We start from the raw sequence: 25,411 nt of genomic DNA, 5'->3' as shown, positions 1-25,411 counted from the left end.
TACATTTCGAGTGTTATTCCCTTTCCCGGTATCCGGGCAAACATCCCCCTCCCCTCTCCCCTTCCTTATGCGTGTTCCCCTCCCAACCCTCCCCCCATTGCCGCCCTCCCCCCACCAGTCTAGTTCACTGGGGGTTCAGTCTTAGCAGGACCCAGGGCTTCCCCTTCCACTGGTGCTCTTACTAGGATATTCAATGCTACCTATGAGGTCAGAGTCCAGGGTCAGTCCATGTATAGTCTTTGGGTAGTGGCTTAGTCCCTGGAAGCTCTGGTTGCTTGGCATTGTTGTTCATATGGGGTCTCGAGCCCCTTCAAGCTCTTCCAGTCCTTTCTCTGATTCCTTCAACGGGGGTCCTATTCTCAGTTCAGTGGTTTGCTGCTGGCATTCGCCTCTGTATTTGCTGTATTCTGGCTGTGTCTCTCAGGAGCGATCTACATCCGGCTCCTGTCGGTCTGCACTTCTTTGCTTCATCCATCTTGTCTAATTGGGTGGCTATATATGTATGGGCCACATGTGGGGCAGACTCTGAATGGGTGTTCCTTCAGTCTCTGTTTTAATCTTTGCCTCTCTCTTCCCTGCCAAGGGTATTCTTGTTCCCCTTTTAAAGAAGGAGTGAAGCATTCACATTTTGATCATCCGTCTTGAGTTTCATGTGTTCTGTGCATCTAGGGCAATTCAAGCATTTGGGCTAATAGCCACTTATCAATGAGTGCATACCATGTATGTCTTTCTGTGATTGGGTTAGCTCACTCAGGATGATGTTTTCCGGTTCCAACCATTTGCCTACGAATTTCATAAAGTCGTTGTTTTTGATAGCTGAGTAATATTCCATTGTGTAGATGTACCACATTTTCTGTATCCATTCCTCTGTTGAAGGGCATCTGGGTTCTTTCCAGCTTCTGGCTATTATAAATAAGGCTGCAATGAACATAGTGGAGCACGTGTCTTTTTTATATGTTGGGGCATCTTTTGGGTATATGCCCAAGAGAGGTATAGCTGGATCCTCAGGCAGTTCAATATCCAATTTTCTGAGGAACCTCCAGACTGATTTCCAGAATGGTTGTACCAGTTTGCAATCCCACCAACAGTGGAGGAGTGTTCCTCTTTCTCCACATCCTCGCCAGCATCTGTTGTCCCCTGAGTTTTTGATCTTAGCCATTCTCACTGGTGTGAGGTGAAATCTCAGGGTTGTTTTGATTTGCATTTCTCTTATGACTAAAGATGTTGAACATTTCTTTAGGTGTTTCTCAGCCATTCGGCATTCCTCAGCTGTGAATTCTTTGTTTAGCTCTGAACCCCATTTTTAATAGGGTCATTTGTTTCCCTGCGGTCTAATTTCTTGAGTTCTTCATATATTTTGGATATAAGGCCTCTATCTGTTGTAGGATTGGTAAAGATCTTTTCCCAATCTGTTGGTTGTCGTTTTGTCCTAACCACAGTGTCCTTTGCCTTACAGAAGCTTTGCAGTTTTATGAGATCCCATTTACACACACACACTCTTAAATACACAAATACAATTTGCTCAGTCCAAATAACACTACTTAGATGTAGGTTTTCAGGGCTGACAACTTGGTATTGGGTAACTAGCTGTGCTCCTCCCCAGGGAAGACTATTTCTCTTACTCTCAGCATTCCTTAGTTGCCTGTATTTCTTTCTTAGTTCCCTCCACACCAAGTTTTCTGCCTTCCACATCTATTGATGTTATTCTTGTTCTGGCTGTGTTTAGAGAGCCATGTTGCTGATAATTTATGGGTATAGAATCTGACATTTCTAGAACTCATAATCTCACAGAGAACTCCCTGTTCCACTAGTTTTTACATTTTTATTGCCTCCCCCTCCCGCTGCCCCTGCACGGATCCCTATGTCTTGGGTTCAGAAGTTGTGCTGTAGATGTGTCGGTTGAGATTAAGCTCCACAACTCGATAAGTTGACGTTTCCTTGACAGGTGTAAGAACTACACTTATCTGTGGGTGTAAAGACAAACATTTAGAATGCTGTGAGATATTGTGCTGTTTTAGTTGAACAGCAGTTGCAGACTCTTTTCCAAGATCCATGAACTCCCACTAGACCTAGGCTGTTGGCTAGGTTTCCTGTAGCAGGCATGGTTTTCTTCTGTTGAGAAAATTTTAACCCCAATTAGAGAGTCATTGGTTACCACAAGGTGTGTGTGCCACTACTGCACCTTTAGGGTTATTGTGTCTCGCGGGTCATCGTTGTGGTCCATCAGCATCATAGCTGTGTAGAGATATTGGTTGTTTCCCTCCTTAGAGAGCCTGCATAGTGCATTCTGGTCCTCAGGAAAAAGGTTTTCAGGTAAGATGGTCTTCTCAGCAATAGGGGCTTACGGTCCATCTAGGGTCAACCAAGGACAAAAGAAACAGCCATTATGTTTTGGGAGTCCCTTGGACAATATTGAACAATAATTAAAAATAAGAGGAAGCTGAGTGTAATGGTGCATTCCTATTGGTGTAGAAGAAACACTACGTAGTAACATGCTAACCAGGTCTGTTAGAGATAAGCAAAATCTAGGTTGCTAGGGTGAATGTGTTTATTCACCAGGATTCACAAGCCACTAGTCCATGACTCCATTACCTCTAAGCTCAAAGAGAGGGCAGCCCAGGGTCACATTCATCTCTAAGTCCTGGTTTGCCATTAAGTCCCTTGGCCTTATTTTCAGGAAAAAACATAATTCTGCCAGGTAGGAAAGATGGCCCTGGGTAACAAGAATTTGAGAAGAATGACACCAGTATACCTAAGAAATAATTCCAGCAAACTCTTTGCTGTGTAAATCTATCTGCCTAAGCAGCCAGACTTGCAGTCTCCTGTCTGCAAATTGTTCTGAGACCTGGACAAGATTTAAGGATGGCAGAGCATGTAACATGCATAAGCTACTGTGTATACTTCACATAAGCTAATGAAATCTTCTACTAGGCTCAACGCTTATGTGTGCATTAGTCAACCAGGAACTTAAGTAAAGCGCTTCCCTTCAAGTCTAAGTGGGTGGGATGATGTCTCACTGGGAAGGCCTGCTATTTCTAACACTATAATCCCAGCACTCAAGAGGCTTAGTCAGCCTCCTAAGCTCAACCTGGCCAACCCAGCAAAACTGTTTTAAGGAAATTACAACCAGCATCGAACCAAACAAAAGCAAATGAACAAGTGAGCCTTTGGGAAGATTTCTAGGAAATGTCTTTAACTAATTTTTAACCAAGAAACACTTAGAATTTACCAATTTAATAACCCAAAGAGCGGGTTGGGGATTTAGCTCAGCGGAAGAGCACTTGCCTAGCGAGCGCAAGGCCCTGGGTTCGGTCCCCAGCTCCGAAAAAAAAAAAAAAAAGAAAAAAAATAACCCAAGGAGCTGGGTGTCCAACTCGGTTTTCTTTTTAGTAGTGTTGGGATAATAGGCACTCACACGCTGTGCACGCACACTTGCAAGCAAAACGCTCATACACACAAAATAAAATGTTTTTTCAAAAAGACTAAGATGGGTAGAATGATCCACAGACAATATCTGAGAGGTGCTATAACTGGAGTTTTAGAGCAAAAGCTTAGGATCTGGCAGCCCAGAAGGCTAGGCATGGGCACCCATCTCAATACGGTAATTAAAGAGAGAGGTAGTGTGAATAGGAAATAGAAGAGATTTCCTCATTTGAATAAATCATAGATGAGGAGTGGAAAAAGTGGTTCCGTTACCCCAAATCATCATGAGGAACTGGCATGAGCTTCAGGTCTAAGTAGAAGAAGAAGTGGGGCAAAGGACAAGGTATGCATTATTAAGCAGTCTCAATTGAGACATAGTACCACCCTGAGGTCATGTCAGCTCTGGATTTGTAGGGTGGCCAAAAGAAGTCCCTATTGCTCAAAGGGACAAAGTTGTCCTTGGGAAATGGTTTCCTCCCAAGCTGCTTTAGGGTACAGCTTCAGCCTCACGGATAAGGTTTTGCTTTTACAGAAATCAAGGTGATCTAGATTTAGAACAATGACTTATCCCTGTGCTCTCAGCCTTGTGATCAAAAGTGAGGAGTCAATGTTTCTTAGCAAAAGCAGCTTCTAGATGTCTGCTTCAGTGATGTGAGTGGGGAATTCAACCCTGACATTGCAGTGAGAAGACTGGAAATTCACTCATTTTTTTTTAGGTCCTTTCAGGATACTATAAGATTACATGCTGAGCTGAGTCCAAGTGTAATTAGTCTGACTGAAAAGAACGGATTCTAAAGAGATAGGTTTGATCATTAAAACAAAGGACCCCAGAAATTTCCCCACGAATCTCAAGCTGGGAGAAGAAAAGCCCAGGCCAGCCAGAGTGGAAATCTCTTTTTCTAGGACAGAGAGGTTTACAACCTCATAGAGACAATGTCACTGGTAGAAAGGACCACATCTGGACCAGCACAGCTTAGTTCTTTCTTTCGTTTCAGGACTTCCAAGGTGGACTTTGAGGAGAGAACTGGGTCACTTTGTTTCTCTACCCTAATGGGGCTACACTGAATAAAACTCTGTTTAAATATAAATTTGCCTATTTTAATTGGCTTCTCAAGGATGAACTGTGATCTCAGGTTTGGTAACACTAGTAAACCACTAAGCTAAGAAGTAGTCTAGGGGCCTCTAACATAAGGTGTCAGAAGGGATCTGGCTAAAAGTATCTTGGCTCTGAGAACTACTAGGAAAGGAAGGATAAAAGTTATATACTGACTTTTCCAGAAACGAAGGCACCTGTGTGAAGATTCTTCAAGGCTGATTGGCTGGTTAGAACTTCTGTGATATTAGGCAGTTGGGATTTTATATGTTCAGCATTAAATTATCTTGGGCTATTTTTAGCCTTCCTAATAGTCAGCCATTGCTCACCTCTGTGTTTGACTTAACAAACATCTTTGTGACTATTAGTGATAAAAACAGGAACTGGTCAGGTAGGGGAGGAACTCTAATGCAGCAAGTCCAAAAACGACCTTAACAGAGGTCAGGAATTCCAGAATAGAGTTCTGTTTCCTAGTTTCTTCTTACCCTGCTTTCTAAACGAACACCTCCATCTGGACGCTACAGTGTGAGGATGTGACTGAAACTGAGAGGAAATACCAGTAGACCTAGTAGTTGGGCCAACTGGACTGAGCAACTCATCTCCTTCCCCATACCTCAGCCCAGTTTCTACCATAAGTCATTATAAAGCCCAGAGAAGGAGCTGGATGGTCCTGTTTCCTGGGACCTCCCCTTCTATGACAGAACAACTCTGCTCTCTACCTCTCCTTCTTAAGCTCCCACCTGTGAATCTACAATCAACTTCTCTTTAAAACTCACCCTCTGTAGTCCATGAGTTTCATCTTTGAATTCATAAGACAAGAACCTGAAGGCCATGGTTGGAGCAGCTTCCATGACCCTAAGCCTCCTAGCCAGGTTCACCAAGAGCAGAGAAAGGTGCTGTTGCAATCAGAGATGTCCAGAAATTTCTGTACCACTAGACAAATCCTTTCACAATTTACAAACAGTGCCCCAGCTTCCATTAACCCAAAGGCCAAGAATGTCACCATATAGCATTTGATACCTGTAACAAGGATCTCCCTACTTTGATGTGACCCACCAATGCATTCTTAAGATATTTTGATTTATGACTTTCTTTCTTCTGTTACTATAAAAAGTCATGAAGCTGTCACCACATTTGAATATGGTCTTTGGAGAAACCTAAATGAGTGTCCATAGGCTAATCCATATTTAGATTTAGAATAACAGTATTTACATATAGAATTTGAAGATGATTCCAACTTCCAAAGAACTGAGTTGTGAGAGCTCAGGTGAATCTAGCTGAAGTGAATGAGTGGAATCCAGTCTCCTTGGTGGCTTTGTCCTTTCCTCCAGATAGGAGGTAAAAAGCCCGGCAGACCATCTTTGAGTGAGCCAAAGATGTCAAAGTTATTACTGGTGTTTCATCCAAATGAGATTGGGAAAAGCAACAGTGTTCAGGGTCAAAGGTTAGATAAGCCAGGAAAGAAAGAAGGGAATGGGGTCATCGTAGAAGGTGGTAAAGAGGTATTTTTTTTCTTTTTTTCGGAGCTGGAGACCGAACCCAGGGCCTTGCGCTCACTAGGCAAGCGCTTTACCGCTGAGCTAAATCCCCAACCCCGGTAAAGAGGTATGTTAAGGAGAAACACTTGTGCCCTTTACTTTGGCTATTGGTCTATTGAAACAATGATTCCCCAAGGAACCAGAACTCCCCTCAGGAATCTCACGCAAGATGAAAAAAGCTGAAACCTCATGCCAGCCAAAGGAGGAACTTGTCTCCCAGGAAGAGATTTCACTCAGCCAACCTTTCAGTACAGACTAGAGGAGATGATGACAGATCAATAATGGATAGGACCACACCTTGACCAAACCTGCTTCGTTATGCAAACCGCTTACTAGGTATATTGACTAGAACTGATGAAAATCGTTAAAAAAGATTACAAATTAGAGATCCTTTAATTTACGAAATGATGCAAATGTTAGAATGATCCTCCCAACCAATCAGGGAAAGTTGAAAAGGGAATGTAAAATAAACTCCCTAGCCTGTTGCCACTGAGGTGAGAATTCAAGTAGAAACTGTTGAGTATCAGAAGCCGAATACATCTTCCTAAGGATGGGTTTTACTTTCTCCCAGTGGGTCCTGTGAAAACCAGTATTCAAAGAGAGGCACTTACTGCACTGCGTTTTAAAAAAGCTATTTTTTCGTTTATTTCATCTGATGATTTTTCAGCTATGCTCAAGACCCGAATGATTTTTTTCTAGACTGGTTAGCATAAAAGGAGTGGAAGGTTATATAAATCCATGTTGAAATCCTTTATCCTTGACTGATTCCTGGACATGCTGTCCCTTTCTAGCTAAATTGTATGTGGTGTTTTGTCCACGAAAACGCCTTTGTCCCTCTTTTGACAACCCTCCCAGACAAAATTACAGGGATGATTTTAGAAGTGCATGGTTCTGGTCGCTAGATGGGACACACTAATCACAGAACAACGAAGACAAAAAAACCAAAACAAACAACATCAAAAAACAGTACAGGGTAGATACAGGGGCTCCGTGAGACATTGATGGTTTTGTCTTTCAGAAATGTCTCTGGAAACTCCACTCTTCCTGAAGGAAAACCTGCTCTGCTGCCTTTCCATCCTGCTGTGGGAGAGCTTTGGAGTTCACTGATTTCTGGGTGGCACAGCTCCCACAGGTCCTACATAGAACATCTGATATTGACTACAACTGTGTGATCATTTCACTGCCTTGGGCAATCTCACCACCAAGGACTAAAGTGGGTTCATTAGAAAGAATTGGAGGCCTGTGGTGGGACCCCCCCAGGCTATCTCCAAGAAGCCTAACAAGAGCCTGTTATTCAGTTCTGCCTGACTAGTGTACACTCGACTTGGAGTCTCCCAGTCCTTGTCATCAGTGTTCTTAAGTGCACCCACTAGGAAGGATCTTCAGCTAACATTCTCTCTCTGCCCTGTAAGACTTTAGGTCAGATCTGTCCTAAACCAAAGTTGATAGCTCAGGCTAGAGAAAAAGAGTTCCCATAAAACTCTGGGATCCTACAGAGCTTTATGGGAGTAGAGGGTAAAGGTTGTTTTTTAACTGGCTTGGTACAGGAACCCTGTCTGGCGGAAAAGACCTTATGCCAGATTTCCTCATCCATTCTGCATGGGGTCCTGGTGATAGATTTTATTTTCTAAAGATGCCTTGGCTAAGGGCCAGGGAAGACTGTGAATTAAAGTGCATCACAGGCCCAATCCTGCCATTCTTAAAACCACTACTTGTAAATCCAGCTGCTGACTAACAGCTGGGCACACAGCTTTATGGACAGATCCCTGCTGGTTCCAGAGTGATTAGAGAGACGCCTACTTTTCATTTGTGTTAAAGCTTTGGTAATGACAGTGTGGTCTAAACTACGTGCTGGTTTTGCTTCTGAGCATCTGAAATTTTGGAACATACTAAATAAGCAGAGGTCCCGGTATGGCTGAGCCCAGTGAGCACACTGGACATCTAAGTTCAGTCCGCTTTCTGGAAAGGATGCATCGGACCCACAGTCGCCAGAGAAATTAAGCATGCCGTATATAACCCTTGATGGGATTACTGAAGTGACCCTAGTTTCTATAGGACATTGTCCCATCCACCTTTCCTCTTTGATTTTGCTCCGTGCCTTTTCCCTGTAATAAATTATAGCAGTGACTACGTGTGTTTAGTACTCTAACAAATCCTGAATCAGGAGACTCCAACAGGCCTTAAGAGTCCTCTAAGGATTTATGAGTAGTGGACAAAATATTCCAAGATTGAAAAAAGAGTAGACAGGGCAAGTAAACTGTGCCAGTTGATGTGGTGGTGGGACTGAGCCAACCTACGGTGGCTGCACTGCTCACTGTGAACCCAAGAGCTCACAAAACGGTTCACAAGGCAGCCCTCCAATGTTCCTAGGTACAACATTCTGTCTCATGGGAATAGAATAGCCAGTGTCCCCAGTGCTGTGGGGAGGCATGAGTAGAAGTGATAGCAATCCTTTACAGATATGTAGGGTTTGAGTATCTTTGTCCAACTCATAGAACTTTTGTGAGCACCCAAAAGTAGGCTGGACAAGAATCGCTTTGGTCACTAACTCAGAGAGCATTCAAATCCTCGTGTTCTGTGTGCTTCTGCTTTTATAAAAACTCACATGCCCCAAGACTTTTATTTCCTTAATACAATTATGTGAAAGAGGATAGATAGATTGATTATGTATGTATGTATGTATGTATGTATGTATGTATGTATGTATGTATGTATTTGACAGGGTCTCACATCTCAAGCTGGTCTAGAACTTACTATGCATCTCCAAGGATGACCTTGAACCTCTGCTACTCCTGTCCCCACCTCAAAAGTGATGATTTTACAGAGGGATAGTACCATACCTAGTGTGTGTGGTTCTGGAGATCAAACCCAGTGTTTCCTGTATGCTAGGAAAGCACTCTGTCAACTGAGATATGTCCCTAGTTCTGGTTAAGAAAATCTCCAGTGGGGCTGGGGAGATGGCTCAGTGGTTAAGAGCACCTGCTGCTCTTGCAGAATATCTCAGTTTAGTTCCCAGAACCCACATGGCAGCTCAGAACACTATCTATAACTCCAGTCCCAGGGGACCCAATATTCTCTTCCAGCTTCTACTACACAACAACTCACGTTGTTCACAGACATACATGCAAGCAAGCACTCTTGCACATAAAACAAACATAAATATTTTATATTATTTATTTAATATATTTATTTTACATTATATTTTAAATATAAATATATCTTTTAAAACTCTTTGAGGAGATAACTGTTCTCCAAATGAACTAATAATGTATCGCCTTCAGTGGGTGCCACATACAGACACTAATCTTCCATTTGTGTTATTAAAGATTCTATATTAAATATAGTCTCAAAGAATTTTAAACCTGTATTCAAGCTCAGGTGTGTTTACATTGATGTCAATCTCTGTTTCTCCTTGGAAATAAGATTTGACTTTATAATTTGTTCTCAGTTTCCAAGTAAAGTCATAATAATTTTCAACTCATGATTAGTTTTTTATTCTCTTATTTTTTTCTTTTACTTATCAAGAGGGTAACACACAAATAGCATATTGTCTTTTCATGGGGAGGTTGAAAGAAAAAAGACCATTGTCTTAGATAGACTGGAAGCAAAAGACTTAATTTTGTGACTTATTTAAAAATGAAAGAATATTTTCTAAAGTCCTTATAACTTATTTGTTTATTATTGAAAACAAATTCTTCTGTCACAGAATAAAGCTCAACCACAGTTTCCCCTCCCTCCACTCCTCCCAGCTCTGCCCTGCCTCCCTTCCTCCCCAGATCCACTCCTGCCTCATCTCCCTTCAGAAAAGAGCAACAACCAAACACAAGAAAGTGAAATACAAGAAGACAAGGCAAAAGCCCTCATATTGAGGCTAGGCAGGGCAATCCAACAGAAGGGAAAAAGTCCAAAGAGCAGACAAACCAGTCAAAGACACACCTGCTCCCATCGTTACGAGTCCCACAAAAACACCAAGCTAACAGCCACAACATATATGCAGAGGACTTGGTGCAGACTCCTGCAGACCTGGGGCTGACCACTTCAGTCTCTGTGAGCCCATATGCTCTCCACTTAGTTAATTCAGTGGGCCATGTTCCATCTTCTCTGACTCCTACAATCTTTCTGCTCCCTCTTCCATGGGGTTCTCTGGTCTCCTAGGGAAAGGACCCAATGGAAGCCTCCAATTTAGACTTTCTCCACACAACAGGGCTGTGGATATATCCATCTGTTCCCATCCTCTCTGATGATGACTGGACCAGTTTAAAAGACCAGTTATGTTTTGTTCTACCTTAGGTCTTGGGGTTATTCAGCCTCCAGTTCCTTGTCAGGCGTGGGCTCCATTGTGTGCAGTAGGCCTCAAGTTAAAACAGACATTGGTTGATCGCCATTGCACCTGCACATCTTGGAGGCATGACAGGTTATAGGTCAAAGGTCTTGTGGCTGAGTTGGTTGGTGTCCAGGCTTCTCTTTTGATAGCCTGTGGAGTAGCTTCCTGGACCAAAGAGACTAGAATATAGAGGGAGACTTCATGCAGGCACCATCTCGACCGCTACACGTTCAATGAGTTGTATGGAGGTTGTCCTTGGTGATGGGTCCCCACTGTCTGCAAAGACTGACCCTCTGTCCTAGCATCAGCCAGGATTGTTTATGGATCTCCAGGGTACCCCCTCAGCCAACAACTCAATCAAATGCAACGTAGTCCTACCGCTGGGAGCCATACCTTGCTAGAAGAGATGACGAGTTCAGACTCCTTATTCACCACTATTAGGAGTCTTCAGTAGGATCACCTTCATAGATCCTAGGAAGTTTCCACAGCACTAGGTTTTCACACTGTCCCTCACATGCCCCCAAATTCTAGCCATCTCTTCCTACATCTATCTACACCACTACCTGATCCCATCACCAACATCCCCTAGTCCACTTGTAAAATCTTACTTTCTCCTTCCCAAAGAGATCATGAACACCACCCCACCCCCCACAGCTCTCCTCTTTACCTAACTTCCCCGAGTCTATCAATGGCTGCTGTGAAATTTATTTCCTGTGTTTTCATGGGTGTAGTTAACCTCCTTAGGTTGGAGTTTTCTTTACAGCGCCTTCTGTGTGGCTGTATTTGTAGATGTTGCTTAAATTTGACTCTATCATGGAATATCTTATTTTCTCAATCTGTGATGATTGAAAGTTTTGCTGGATATAATAGTTTGGTTTGGCATCTGTGATCTCTTAGAGTCTGTAGCACATCCATCCAGGCTCTAAAATGGCTTTTAAAGTCTCCATTGAGAAGTTGGGAATAATTCTAACAGATCTGCCTCTCTATATTACTTGGTCTTTTTCCCTTGTAGTTTTTAATATTGTTTCTTTGTTCTATAATTCTTACTTTTGATTACTTTGTGGTGAGGGGACTTTTTCTTTGGTCCGATCTATTTGGTGTTCTATATTCTTCTTGCACCTTTATAGGCATCTCTTTTTTTAGGTTAGAAAATTTTTCTTCTATGATTTTGTTGAAAACATTTTCTGGGCCTTCGAAATGGTATTCTTCTCTTTCTTCTATTCATATTATTCTTAGGTTTGGTCTTCTCATAATATCCCGGGTTTCCTGGATGTTTGTGTCAGGAAAACTGGGTTTGGGGTTAAGGCATCTCTATTTAGAATCATTGTAGGACTAGGTCAGTGGTTCTCAAACTTCCCAATGCAGTAACCCTTTAATACAGTCCCTCATGTTGTGGTGACCTCCAACCATAAAATTATTTTTGTTACTTCATAACTGTAATTTTGCTACTGTTATGAATCAAAAAGTAAATATCTGTTTTTTGATGGTCTTAGGCAGCCCCTATGAGAGAGTGTTCAATCCCCAAGAGGGTGGAGACCCAGAGGTTAAAGAACACTGTTCTAGGTGCCGATTTCTGGGAGGCCAGGACTTCATGGTCTGTGGGGATCCACTCGAGGTATGGATGGGGATTGGGGGTAGGGGGAAGAAAGGGAGGCTGCAGCTGGGATGAACCTGAGGGATTGGGTCTGCTGTGAGAGCAGTGAACAAAGTTCTGAGGGCTGCCTACCTAGTCTTCCGGCAGGTGTGACCTACAGTTGAACAGAGTGCCTGCCCGAGTTGGGGGCTGGGACACAAGTGGGGGGAGAGAGGTGAGGAGGGGATGATATGTGGGATACACAAGAAGCATGGAGAAGGGGGGAAGGGAGGCTGCAGCTGGTGTTGTGTTGCTGAACCAGGTACAAGCCTGAGGGATTGGGTCTGCTGGGGGAAGAGAGAGAGAGCAGTCTGGTAACTTCTGAAGTCACAGAGATGAATGAACATATGTGGTGCATATAGCTTTGTCCTTGGCATCTCTTCGAAGTTCTGGAGATGACAGCTAAGCATCATTGCTATTAAAAAGCTGAGACACAAGGAAGGAGAATCACATACTTGGGTCGTGTCTTCCTCTTGGAGTGCTCCGTGAAACTGGCTTGGCAGGTCACTTGTGAAATCATCAAATGTCTTCCTCTGACGGGTGACAAAAAATGCCCAAGTCAGCAACTTCCACTGTGTGATGGACCTCTGAGTATAAACAGTCTCATCCAGGAGTAAGGTTTCTTTTCAACATCGGCTTTTATGGCCCACCTGTGACTCATTAAACCTGCAGAAGAGGGATAGGAATGGCTGGGTGTGTCATCGCATCTCACGGGAGAGTGCGTGTGGAAAGGACTAGGGAGACTAAAAGCCAAGCCCTGGATTGGGCTGGGGAGGGGACATTAGAACAGGGATGGAGATGAGATTGGTCTGAGTCAAGTGCTGAATGTGTGGAAGCGAAGGCAACAGCGAGGCAGCTGTAGTGGCTGTTTTGACTCTATTGTCTTTTAATGAACATTGAAAATTGGAATCAAAATGAAGCAGATAGAAACAGAACACATCTCAGACCCAGAGCCAGAAAAAAATAGTCAGTGAGCAGGGTAAAAGCTCACAGTCCCCTCCAGGAGTGTCTGCAGAGATGTTGCAGGGGCCCAACAAACCATGGGGCACCTTTTGCCAAGAGGCTGGCTTGCCAGCTTCAGAACTTGTTTAAGTTTTTAATAGTGTTTGTTCCAACTGGTAAAGACTGGAACACCAGTGGTGTGACCAACGCTCACCCACAGAGGGGCTGTAGAGCCCCGAGAGGATAACTAGCTTGTACAACATGAGCGGCCCGAGTTTCCCATCCACAGGCCTCACTTCTCCCACTAGTCACTCACCCAGGTTCTATACAGCACTACGTGTGGGGCTCTTTTTTCCCTAAACCTATGGAAGTGTTAGGGGTAGCTATTTTCTTTTTAATAAGATGCAAGTCTCAGAAGGGAGCTGAAGGATTCTTATTCCCTAAAACCTGTCCTCCTCGGTTTGACCCTGTCTATTTGCACAAACTTGACATCTAACCTCCAACCTCCTGATCTGGCCCAGGCTCCTTTTGGCTCTTGGCGTCGCTGGGCTTGGCCTGGGCCTGTACACTGCAAGAGTAACTGACGCACTCTTGAATTCCACTGCTCCATGCTTTGCTGACCCTTACTGACCCTAAGTGGGCTCCATCTCCATAGGCTGCCCCAATTAGACTGCTAATCAATCGCACTCACAAGCATCATTAAGATCTTAAGGCTAAAAGAAAAGTTTGGGGCCATTTAGTTGAATCCTTTAATTTTGCTAATGAAAAGTGGATCCAAGATGGTCATGCTATTCACACAGAGATACAGAGTAAGACCAGAATTCTAATTTGGTCCCTCCTAATTCTAAATATAGCACCCTTTTGAATAACTGTGCCATCCCCCCATCCATTTAATTCCATTGGGTTTAAATGAATAACGGCTCTGAGACTGACTGCCGACTGTTTTTTAGTATAGAAAGAGGAGAAAAGGCATGCAGAAAGGAACAGAAATTACAAACGAATCTGAAAGGAGCTAAGCGGAAATGAGGCAGAACAGGATCCTTTCTACTACCCCCGTGAAGTTTGCAATCCAACCGCAATCTCAGCACTAGGGAGGCAGAGGCAGGAGGGTCCTTAATGTGAACATGCTAATTTTCAGTCAGCCTGGAGTAAATAGTGAGGTTACCCCTAGAATTATACAGAATGAGTCTGTGACACAGAACAGTTATCAGTGATTTAAAGGGATTACACGTGTTAGATTAAAGCAGAAGGAGAATGCCCAAAGGCTGCGGGGAAGAGATATCACTTAAACGGGCTTATGTCATTGACAACCATTTCAGTTCCCTTGTAGCTGTGATTTCCTTGAAACTGGTCATGTGACTCTTTTGACCAATGAGCTGTGTGCATGCTTGCTCAAACTTTCCACAGTCCACCACCTTTTTTCACGTGTAATGTAGGCGATGCCTAAAGACGAGGCCCTGCCATTAAACAGGACCGAGTACGCGTTTGGAAGGAGCCCAGTTCCTAATCCAGCCCCATGCAGCTTGACCCTGAACATCTTGCTGAACAAGATAAACTAATCCTTATTTGGTTCAGTGAGAGTAGCAGAATTTGTTTTAATGCAGTGAAACCCAACCCTAAGTGGTTCACAGACCTTGAAAGGGCCGTAGAGTTTCAACGAGCACAGGTGGTTTTAAAAAAAATGAGCCAAGAATCCGGAAGGGGAGAATGCCAGCACGTTCTTGGCAGAGCAAGGAGAACACAAAGGTTGATCAGAAGAAAGGCTGGGAAAGGTCAGCAGGAGTCGGTGATGGAAGATGCCGACAGGGGTTGGTGGTGGAAGACGGGGTGTAGTAGTAGACTTCATTTCATAAGCAGATGAGAGCCAGCGAGATGGCTCAGTAAATCGGCCCGATGACCCGAGTTAGAGCCCCACAACCGGCATGCTGGAAGGAGAAAAGCAGTTTCCCAAAGCAGTTGATACTAAACCAAGCCCATTTTGCTTTGCTGGGTGATATTGCGATCACCAAAGCCGTGAGAGTTTACAAAGTGGCCAGGGAACCCTCTGATTCAAATATACCTCCAGACACCAGGGCTTAGGGGTGTCTTTGAAGTAAAGAAATGAAGAAGTGGGGTTGTCTGAGATAGGGCGAAAGGCTGGTGGAAGCAAGGAGAGCAGCAGTGCTCTGCGTGTGTCACTAACGTTCTTAGTTTTTTGTAAGACGCATGCTCAGGAAAGTGATGACTGTGGGTTGATCTGAGGGTTTCCGACTTTCTGTCATCAAAGATTATCCACCAGGCACCTGTGAAGACCCAAGTAAAGAGATCGGTGGCTTTGACCTCTCTGAGCTAAATAAAGCTATCTCCACATGCTCCCAGAGAACTTTTAATAACTGCTACCCTGCGAGGGGTATCAAAGGGATTATCTATTGCAAAGCCAGGGGGACATAGAGCTTGTGTAATTAAGCAGGACTTTGTTTGGTTGGTTTTTTTTTTTTTTTTTTTTTTTTTTTTTTGAGACAAGGTCTCACTATGGAGCCTCAAAGTTTTGGATGTCCTACCTTGTCTCCTGAAAACTCAGGTCACAAACCTATGCCACCAGGCCCCATTAAGCAACGCCTTCCATCAGTGAAGAACACATAGGAAGCATGGGGTTTACTCAGGCCTCCAAGTTTCAAAAGTAAGAATGTGCTTTTTGGTTTTTTAAACTTTAATTAGGGAAGAAGAGTGGTCCAAGTCCTTGCGAGAGGAAAATTATTAATTTCATTATGAAGACTTGGTCTCACAAAAGGGTTTGGTGAGAGAAGTGAGCTGGCTGCTCTTAGAGCTGAGGTTAGTTCCTGGACTCTTGCCTTAAGTGCTTAGGTGAGGGAGCCTTGAGTCCCAGGTGAGCCAGCAGCAGGCGGGGCAGCTGCTGTGAGCCTGGAGCCAGAGTGGGTGGCTTCACTCGTTCCGATCTGTGGGCACACACATTACATTTCTGTTCGCATGGGCCACGGCAACCACAATACCGCAAGCACACTTGCATCCCGAAGGCCCTGCCCGCCCTGTGCCAATTTCCTCCCACCACCAATTACTAGGCTAGCAAACCACAGCCACCGAGCCCAGCCCTCTGGCTTCTACAGCAGGTGCTGTTTTAACGGCAGCACTGGGCAGGCCACACACCTCATCCCCAAGAAAGGCCAAACACGAAAGAGATAAGACAGATGTGCGTGGAAATTAAATGTGACCTGAGGTTATCAGTAGGAGTGTGGAAAAGAAAAGGTAACTGAAGTGCCCTTCACAGCCACAGGGAGGAAAGCCCAGCTTCATGTGTTCGTTCTGCCTTTTCCACTCAAGGCTCTACCTCTAGATTCAACCAACCTCAGATCAATAACATGTAGGCAAAAAAAAAAAAAAAAGTTATCATCTGTATTGAACACATACAGATTTTTCCTGTCGCCCTCCCCATTGACTCAGCAAAGCACTAGCTGTGTAGGATACATACATACACGGTACTATACTCCATCTAGACATTATGTGAAACACACAAGAGAATATGCATAGATTATTTTACATGTATTTGTCACCTATTTACTGTGTATGTACTTGTGTGTGCACACGTGTGCGAGTCTGAGGACAATGTCCCAGAGTTGTTTCTGTCCTTCCATCGTGTGGGTTCTGGGGTTCAAACCCAGGTTACCAGGCTCGGCAGAAAATGTCTTTATCCATCAGGCTGCCTCTCTGGCCTTACACATATGATTTTATATAGGGACACAAGCATTGCACACTGGGGGATCTGTTATCCCTGAAGCTCTTCCCCATGGACAAGCAGAAGCGCTATATGTACTTCTCTGATTGAAACACTGAAAACTAGGATGTTGGGAAACAGTCCAGTGAGAAAGAAAACTTCTGCACTCACCTTGCTGTGTGAGCTAAAAACAACCAACCAACCACAAAACACACAAACAAACAAAACAAAAGACCACGATGCCCTCGGCTCCCCATCCCCTCCCTACCCACTTGCCCATTAAAGAGTTTGGACCAGAGAGACGAAAGCCTCAGCCTCTTCGAAACATGTTCTGTTTTCTTGGGCACAGACGCACAAATCTGTAATCTCAGCATTTGGTAGGTAGAAGCAGGAGAATGGTGAGTTCAAAGCCAGCCTAGGCTATAAGGTAAGACCCTATCTAAAATGGGGGGAGTCTATTATAGTGTGTTTAATGTAATGAATGTTCTTATATATAAAATTACATTGTGCAAGAACTCAAAATATTAACTAATTCATCATGTCACATAATTGCCATTTCCTGTACTGAAAACACTGAAAATCCACCTAGCAGCTTTGACATACATAATTTATAATAAAAGTCACCACTCTGGGCCACAGATCATTAAAGCTTATTTCTCTAGCCTGACTGAAACGTTGAGCTCCACAAGACCACGCTCCAAGCACCCACTACTGCCCTTAGTCCTTCCCCGACACAGTTCACACTCTGGGGGTGGGATGGAGGTCTGAATCTGTCCTGAGTTCCTATGGTACCTCCAGGGCAAGAATCCTGTTTTCTCTACAGAAGAACCTCAGTATATTTTTACAAAATAGACTGGGGAATTGCCTTGGTTGTCTCTTGATAGGGATTTTAGGAGAGGAGTGGATATGTTCTCAGAGCCTGTACTACAGGAAAAACTTAGCATTATAACTAGCAATAAATGGCACGTCAGCATAGTGAGTTGATTTTTTTAAATAAATGTTGTTCTGTTCGATATTATTAATATTCTATGAGAAAATGGATGTTTGGTCCAAAACAAGCAATGAAACAGACAAACAAACCTTAAGAAAAGCTATGCTTGTAATCCACAGACCCAGAGAGGTTAGATATGGAGGAAGGTGTGTGTGTGTGTGTGTGTGCGTGTGTGTGTGTGTGTGTGCGCGCGCGCGCGCGCGCAAGTGCGTGGGGAGGGGAAATAGAATAGATTTTATGGGTAGACTGGTGGCAGGAAGGATGGGAATGGGAGGACCAGGTGAGGAAGGAGAGAGGAGATGGAGGTGAGGGAGAAATGTAGGGAGAGACAGCTAGAACTGAGTGGTGGTATGAAAACCTAGTCAGTGGAAACTTCCTAAAATCTATGAAGGCAATCCTAAATGTCTCAAATAATGAGAGAGAGAGAGAGAGAGAGAGAGAGAGAGAGAGAGAGAGAGAGAGAGAGAGAGTGTCCCAGCTGGCCATCTCTTGTCACTAAATGAAACTTTCAGTATGGAACTGAGTTACATCCAATTGAGCTGTTGGCCAAATAGGTCCCATGGAAATCCACAAACAATCTAAGCTGTTGCCAAGACAGCAGGCTGCTCTCCACCAACTGATAGCAAGGCCCTATTGCTGAAAACAACCCTCACACAGTTCGCCGAACATGGAGAGGTTGAGCTGGTGCCTATGCAGAACCTCCACCCTGTGTTCTAGTGTCTTTGGTACTCTGTAGGCTCCCAAAAAGAGAAAAATAAACACCAAGCCAGCCACTACACCTTATATCTATAACCTGCCTGCCTGCAGTATATGCTGGAGCAATGGTGGCATGAAGCTGGTGGAGTCACCAACCAATGTCTTAAGTCCCAGTCCATGAGATGGAGCCCATACCCCACACTGCCTGAGTGACCAAGAACCAGAGGCTAGATGGCCTAGAGATCAAGAGTAAAACCAAACACTACTGGTTTAAGAAAAAAAGTAATAAAATGATTCCTAATGATATCAGCAATGCTCATAGATCAGTGCCTTATTCAACCATCGTTAGGGAAGCTTCCTCCTGCAGCAGATGGGAACCAAGACAGAGACCAACAGGAAGATGTTATGTGGGGGGAGGGGACACACACACACACACACACACACACACACACACACACACACACACAGACAGAGAGAGACAGAGAGAGAGAGAACTTGAAGCACACAGTTCTAAATGGGATGTCTCCATCAAGTCCCTCCCCTCACAGCTCAGGGCACCCCATGGGAGAGGAGGTATTAAAACTATAAGAGCCATAGAGTATGGCAGACACCAGGAGAACAAGGCCCAGTGAGCCACATGAATTCAGAGAGACTGAAGTAGCAAGTGCAGGGCCCTGTAATCAGCATATATTGTATGAGAGAGAATCTATTTTTAATTAAAGGGGGAGGGGTGGTAAGCTTTCTTTTTATCTCCCTCTTTGCTCTGTGAACATTAGCCTAGGTGCGACATTGAGAATGCTCTAATGAAGATATTTGCTTGGTTATGTGGGGCCTAGAATTTCCCAACTTAATCTTCATGAAGCCTGTTTTTAGAAAACACATATAGACAAGAGTGAAGCTCACAAAACACTGGTTTCACATAAATAGTTCGTCTACTGGATCTTTTACTGACAAACCTATGAGGAGCCCCTCAAGGGCTGGAATGTTATTGGTCACTGAACGAATAAGTGGCAAAGACATAGGATTTGGACATGTGTAGCGATCCAGACCACTGATAGCATCATCACCATCTGGAAGGTAACGTATTCTCAATATGAGCTAATGGTCTACCATGTGTCAAACACAAAGACTAACAAGATAAATACAACAGAGGTCCCTCTCTTCAAAAGAACACTGCCTAATCGGAAAGAAAAGAATCATGTCCTGAGTTTAAAGAGATGTACAGGGAAGCAGGAAGAAGAATGCATCTGGAAACCACACCTGGAATAATAAAAACAGCATCATTAATAATAAAGTCTCGATATAGTACTTGCTATGTGCCAAGTATGACTTTTAGCACTTTAAAAACACTGCTCTACTTAAATCTCAACATACTCTTGCTATGCATCTCCAGTATTTGCATTTTAGAAATGAGATCACTGAAGCTCCAAAAGGCCAGATCACTTCATCAAGATCACATGACCAGAGATATAGCACAATCTTCAAATGCAAACAGTCTGGCTCCAGAATCTGTGTGTTTTAGCAGAAGGGTGCACTGCCTCTCCAAGGGTGAGCAGCATGCTGGATGAAGGACAGAGCCTGCTAGACAGGGCAAGAGAGAAAAGAGCAAGTGGTCCAGTGTGCACAGCACAGATACGTAGAGCAGAAACAGCAGGTAAGGGAGGATGGAGAGGTCGCAAAGCAAGAGTCAACGCTATGGTGGGTCTTGATTCTGAATGGAAGCCCTCTCCTCACACCCTTCCTCCAGCATCCTCAGGCAAGAAAGAGGGTTTACAGGTTGTAGCTGGGCTCAAAAGACCTTCAGGAACTTCTTTTGATGTTTTGATGATGAAATATACACAGTAATCTCACATTCTATACCATTACAGAATCGAATTGACACCATGTGGGAAATCTCAGCCACTTAAATGTTCAAATGACATTTTTTGCATGGAACTTCAGAGAGATACACTGTTGCGCCTCGAGTAGCTTCTGGTATCCCTGGCAACTTGTTTGCAACTCCAATTTCCAGTTGGAGACAAAAAATAAAAAGGTCATATGATGTTAAAGCCAGGGCACATAAGCTTTTCACTATATGATTCTGGGGATATCAAGGTCCTAAATGTAAGTATTCATCCAGAGAGAATTGTCCCAGCACAGTGCACGTCTGCAATAGAATATCACCATCCCAGGCTGTGCTGAGCTTAGAATAGCAACATGTCCAATACTGACGCCCTGCATGGAGAAGACAAAGCAAAATGAAGCCTAACAGGAGAGAGGAGAAGATGAGACCCAAGAAAGCACAAATAAAATAGAAAAAGAGAAATCGCAGAAAAACATCTATTCATAGGCAGAGTCCCAGAGCTGGCTCGACAAAAGGAAGGATCAGCAGTTGGCTGAGGAAGAAAGAAGAAAAGAGAGGCTTAGGCAGTGAGACCAGATGCCTGGGCAGCCGGCTCTCTTGGAGGGTAAACCCAAGTTAAGAATAACTTCTGTGGCAGGTTAAGAAGCACAATGCATGTAGGAGACAGAGTACTAAGATAAGAGCGATGATGAGCTCAGGTTTAGACAGAGGGGCTGGGAGAGCTATAGTGACACGAGACGGACATCTTGAAAAAGAAATGAGGTCCTTCATCTTGGGCTGTGATGAAAAAGGACAGAAACGTCAGATCCCCCAACTCCACTTTATACTAGCTTGATCTGAAATTCTTTGTTCAGTTAAGCCACAAGTCATGGTTTGCCTAAAAGGGAAGGGGACTCTGTGGACGGGCTAAGGGATGGAATAGAGCTCGCCTCCCATCCTATCACCATTGACAGTTATATAGCCAGCCTGAGATTGCAGTCCTTAGAACGGCTTGCCCTGGAAGGGCAGCTCTTGGTTGCCATCTGGAAACTTGCCTGGTGAACACCTACAGGAACGTGGCTTATGCGAAGTACCTGTTTTCCTTTTAAAATGACAGAAATTTGAAGCGTGCCAAGGAGAAAGTATCTATGTACCAAGCCTGATAATGTATTCTGAGTACTGCAACTTCTGTGTGTCCCTGGGAGGAATCACCTGTCACAGCTTGTCATGATTTATCATTGAAGACAGAAGCACAGCTAGCCCTTGGCTTTCCTTAGCCTCTACTTCCCCTCCCTCCCCCCTTTCCCCTTTGATGTTCACATAGGGTCCTTTAAGTGTAATGAATCTTTGCCCCTGGCTGAATTGTTACTATATGCTGAGTCCTGAGTTGTTCTAGCAAATTACTAACTCTGAAGTAAACTCGGGGACATCGACATCCCTTCTCCCGGACGGAGGTGAGGTGAAAGACACACACCCTGAATCTGCATGGCGTCTCTGCTCTTCGTTGTTTACCTATCCTCAGCCACTACTGTTCCAAATGAAGATGTTACTTGAAAATGCTCGAGAAAAGCCTGGAGCGTCTCGTAGAAACAGAATCTTGTAAGAGAGGTGTGACCCCGCATCTCTGACGGCCTGTGACCCGCCCGGTGAGCTGTTACGTGCCTCGACCTGAGCGGCTCGGCTCTGGTGTTTGAACAAGATGCTAGATGATGAGTCTGTGGCCTGTAAGCGCCTATTAATTCTGTGACGCTGCGATTGCTCCACGCTGGAATATCCGGGAATTCTCCTGAGATAAATCCCAGCGGAGGAAACAAAGACAGATGGTCACAGAGCCTGTAAAAGGAGGTGTAAAGAGAATCTTCCACCCCTGGCAAGCATCCAGAGTGGCCCCAATTAACACGTGACCAGTGACAAGGGATCCGCGTGCGGTCCAGGTTCAGCATCGGCTCCTTCTCCCAGCCAGGCCCTGGCTCCAGGGGTCTCAGTCATAAGGGTGTGTCAGGGAGGAGCTGCTAGACGAGCAGTGGCTCCTGGGCCAGTGCTTTAGACACTGCCAAGGATGCCACCCTGAGAAGAGAGAGGTATGGTGACCTTTTTATGTCACAGGGGTTTTTTGGTTCAGTTTTGCTGCCACACCTTATAATACATTGTCACGAGCTGGGGTGAAAATCGCAGCCCAGCATCCCTTCACTGTCTATCCCACCTGCTGAGGACTAATTTCCTTCCCTTGGTTAGCATTAGTCACAGTATTTATAGTTTCTATTCTTTCCAGAATATTCTTCACTCCTCCCAGGAAAAACCTCGAATCCCCAGAATTAATATTAACCCCCCTATCCAGCTACAAGTGGGAGAATTTTGGATTAAGAGAGCATAGTTTCCTTCCTATGCATAAAAGTAAAGGCTGGTGTTTCCCTATAGTTCCAGAAACCATCTAAGTCTAAACTCAGCTTTTCCTAGAATCCGGATTCTCTTGGAAGTTTACTAAGAACTTGCTATTTTCTTCTTGGTTTCACCTCAGTTCTATAGCCATTCACACTAGAATTATTGTTCTTTTCCTCTGTAGGGCAACTATGGTTCTAAATGATTACTGTCCAGAAAGGCTGAGTTTCTAGTGTTGTGAGTAGACCTCTAAGACCGGAAGCAGTCTCTTAAGCACCTTCCTCCAACACAGCATCCTTCCTTGGGAGTCTGCCTCATTCTCCTGAAGCCAGCCAGGGATGATCCCTGAAAATCTCCTTCCCACCATCTCTCGCTCACCCTCTCTCCCTCTCACTCTCTCGCTCTTTCTCTCTTTCTGTGTCTGTTTGCCTCTCTGTCTGTCTCTCTGTCTGTCTCTGTCTCTCCTCATCCCTCCGTTCCTCCCTTCCTTTCCCTCTCTTCTTCCTTTTCCTTTTCCTTACAGTTCAGCAGGGCTGGAATGGAATGTACTATGTAGCTCAGAATGTCCTCATAGTCCCGCAATTCTCCTGTCTCAGCCTCCCAAATGCTAGGATTATAAGCATAAGCCACTTCGGGCTCTTTGTTTTTATAGATTGAGAATTTCATACAAGCACATAACGTGATTTGATCAGGTCTGCCCCCAGTTCCTCTCTTCCAACTTCTCCTCTCTTTTTACTGTCATGATTCCCCACCACACCGTATTCTCTGTCTTTTTATAAAAATTTACGAAGTCCACTTAGTGCTACCAGTATGTGCAGGAATAAAAGGGCAGAGCAAGGATAGCCCTCAGGAGCTAGCTCCCTGAGGAAAATGGGCTCTCCCTTTCCCTGCAGACATCAATTGCCACCAAGTGGGGGCCATCTTAATTTGTGTTTCCACATAACCTTGCTTATGTGGTCAGCTAATAACGTGTCCTAATGTCATTTTCTTATCCATAATATGGAGGTACTCTGAGAAGAAAACGTAACTTTTTGTTAGTCACACTGGGCCTCAAGCCTGTCTTGGAGCAAACCCTAAATAAGAGGTGTCTTGAGCTTCAGTTCTCCTCAGTTTCCCATGCTCAGAGCTTTGGAGCGCCACAGTACTGAGAACTGTCTTTTTTTAAAGTTCTCTCTTTTAGTATTTTATTAACATGTTTCTTGTTTTTCTTTCCCATGGGCTGTTAGCCCTGGCCTACTGACCTGTGTTCCTACCATCCTTCCATACTTCCTCCTTACCCATTCTTTTTCATTCATGAAAATCTTTTTTTTTTCCTTCTAGATAGAGTCTTAATTACACCAGGGTGGCTGTGAACTTCCCAACAGTGTAGCCAGGATGAGCTTGGACTTCCAATACTGGTGTCTCTACCTCCCAGGTTCACAGACCACAGGCATGAGTTCCATGCTCAGTAGGTGTGGTGCTGGGGACACCTTCCTGCAGACAGGCCAGCACTCTACCCCCTAAGCTACATCCCCAGCCCCCCACTCATCGTTCACATGACTCCCATAAACTTCCTCAGTCCACAGTGAGATTTACAGATCGCAGACATCCTTCCCATGGAAAAGGCACTCAAAGTTTCTGTTTCTGCGAGTGAGCCACTGGCATTTGAAGGTTAACAAAAGATTCTATGAAAGAGGCTGTTGTTTTCTGATTCTGTTCTAAGCTTTGTGATATACATATAACAAGGAGATAATGTCAACTGAGGTTTCTATAGAGCCAATTTTCTTTTTTCCCCATAAGCCGTGTTCAGGCTAAATGTTTCTTTCCCAGGGTTTCTTTCCGTTCCGGTTCCACAGCTCCTGACAGAACAATGGTGCCTTGTGTTCTCTGGTGGTTTTCTGAGATCTGCAAGGGAAACATGAGCATGAAATCCCTAACACAACCGTGCAAGCTCTAAGGTGAGGGAAACGAGAGCTCTCGTCAGATTCAGAAATTGGCTAGAGTTAGCCATCAGATACATGCTGAAGCAAACCATGAGGAAGCATCCATTCACAGCCAGAATGCAAATTATCAGGAAGGCAGATGGTGAGGCTCAAAGCTTATAGAGACACGGCAGGTGGATATGTAAACTTGTGTAGCCGCTTTGGAAAACAGGCTGGTGGGTGCTCAAACTGTTAAATGCGGGCTTGCCACATGATGTGTTCATTTCATTCCTAGATATGTACCAGATGAAAACGTCCACACAACATGTGCATGAATATTAACACTATTCAAAATGGTCAAAAAGGAGAAGAAAGACGGGCGGCCATGAAAGGAAAAGCAGGTACAGAAAACGGGATTGGTCATATAATGTGATGTTCTCCGAAATTAAAAGGATAAAAAGCAAATGGGCAATAAGCCCCATTTGTGCTCGATGAAAAGGCGGAGTACAAAGGACCATGGACTGTACTACTCTTTCATACAAAGTGTTCAGACAAATTTATAGAGACCCAAAAGAAATCAGGGGTTGCTCTGGGCTGAGGAGTGTTGTGGGGGGTGAGCGGAGGTGACTGCTAATAAGAGCTGGGGACCTTCGAAGAGCCATGAAAACATCCTAAAGTCGTTTGCTGAACTCCGTGAGGCCTAAAGCATTTAATTGTATATTTTGAGCAAACTTACTGGTATATGAATTTTATCTCCATATAACTGTTACATTAAAAATAAAAAGGACAGTAAGGCTCTCATCTACAAAATAAGACTGTTCTGGTTTCATTTCTCCTTCAGTAACACGATACCTTGAAAATGAACAACTTAGGAAAAGAAAGTGTTCACAATTACAAGTTAGAATCTGTTAATGAGGGGAAGGTTGAGGAAAAGAAATTAAGCGGTTAGTCGTGTCATGT

At 44.1% G+C, this 25,411-nt stretch overlaps 1 long non-coding RNA gene across 1 annotated transcript in view; it reads right to left on the bottom strand.

Annotated features, from left to right (window-relative positions):
- Positions 1 to 509: 509 nt before the first annotated feature.
- Positions 510 to 25,411, bottom strand: part of LOC108350462 (uncharacterized) — a 43,162-nt gene continuing 18,260 nt past the window's right edge. The window contains exon 3 of the long non-coding RNA XR_005502459.2: positions 510 to 2,352. This is a non-coding gene — a long non-coding RNA (uncharacterized LOC108350462). The remainder of the gene's footprint in view (positions 2,353 to 25,411) is intronic.

Source organism: Rattus norvegicus, chromosome 3 (genome assembly GCF_036323735.1).
Source record: "Rattus norvegicus strain BN/NHsdMcwi chromosome 3, GRCr8, whole genome shotgun sequence".
In the NCBI taxonomy this organism is placed as follows: Eukaryota; Metazoa; Chordata; class Mammalia; order Rodentia; family Muridae; genus Rattus; species Rattus norvegicus.
This window is presented reverse-complemented; position numbering and strand designations above follow the sequence as displayed.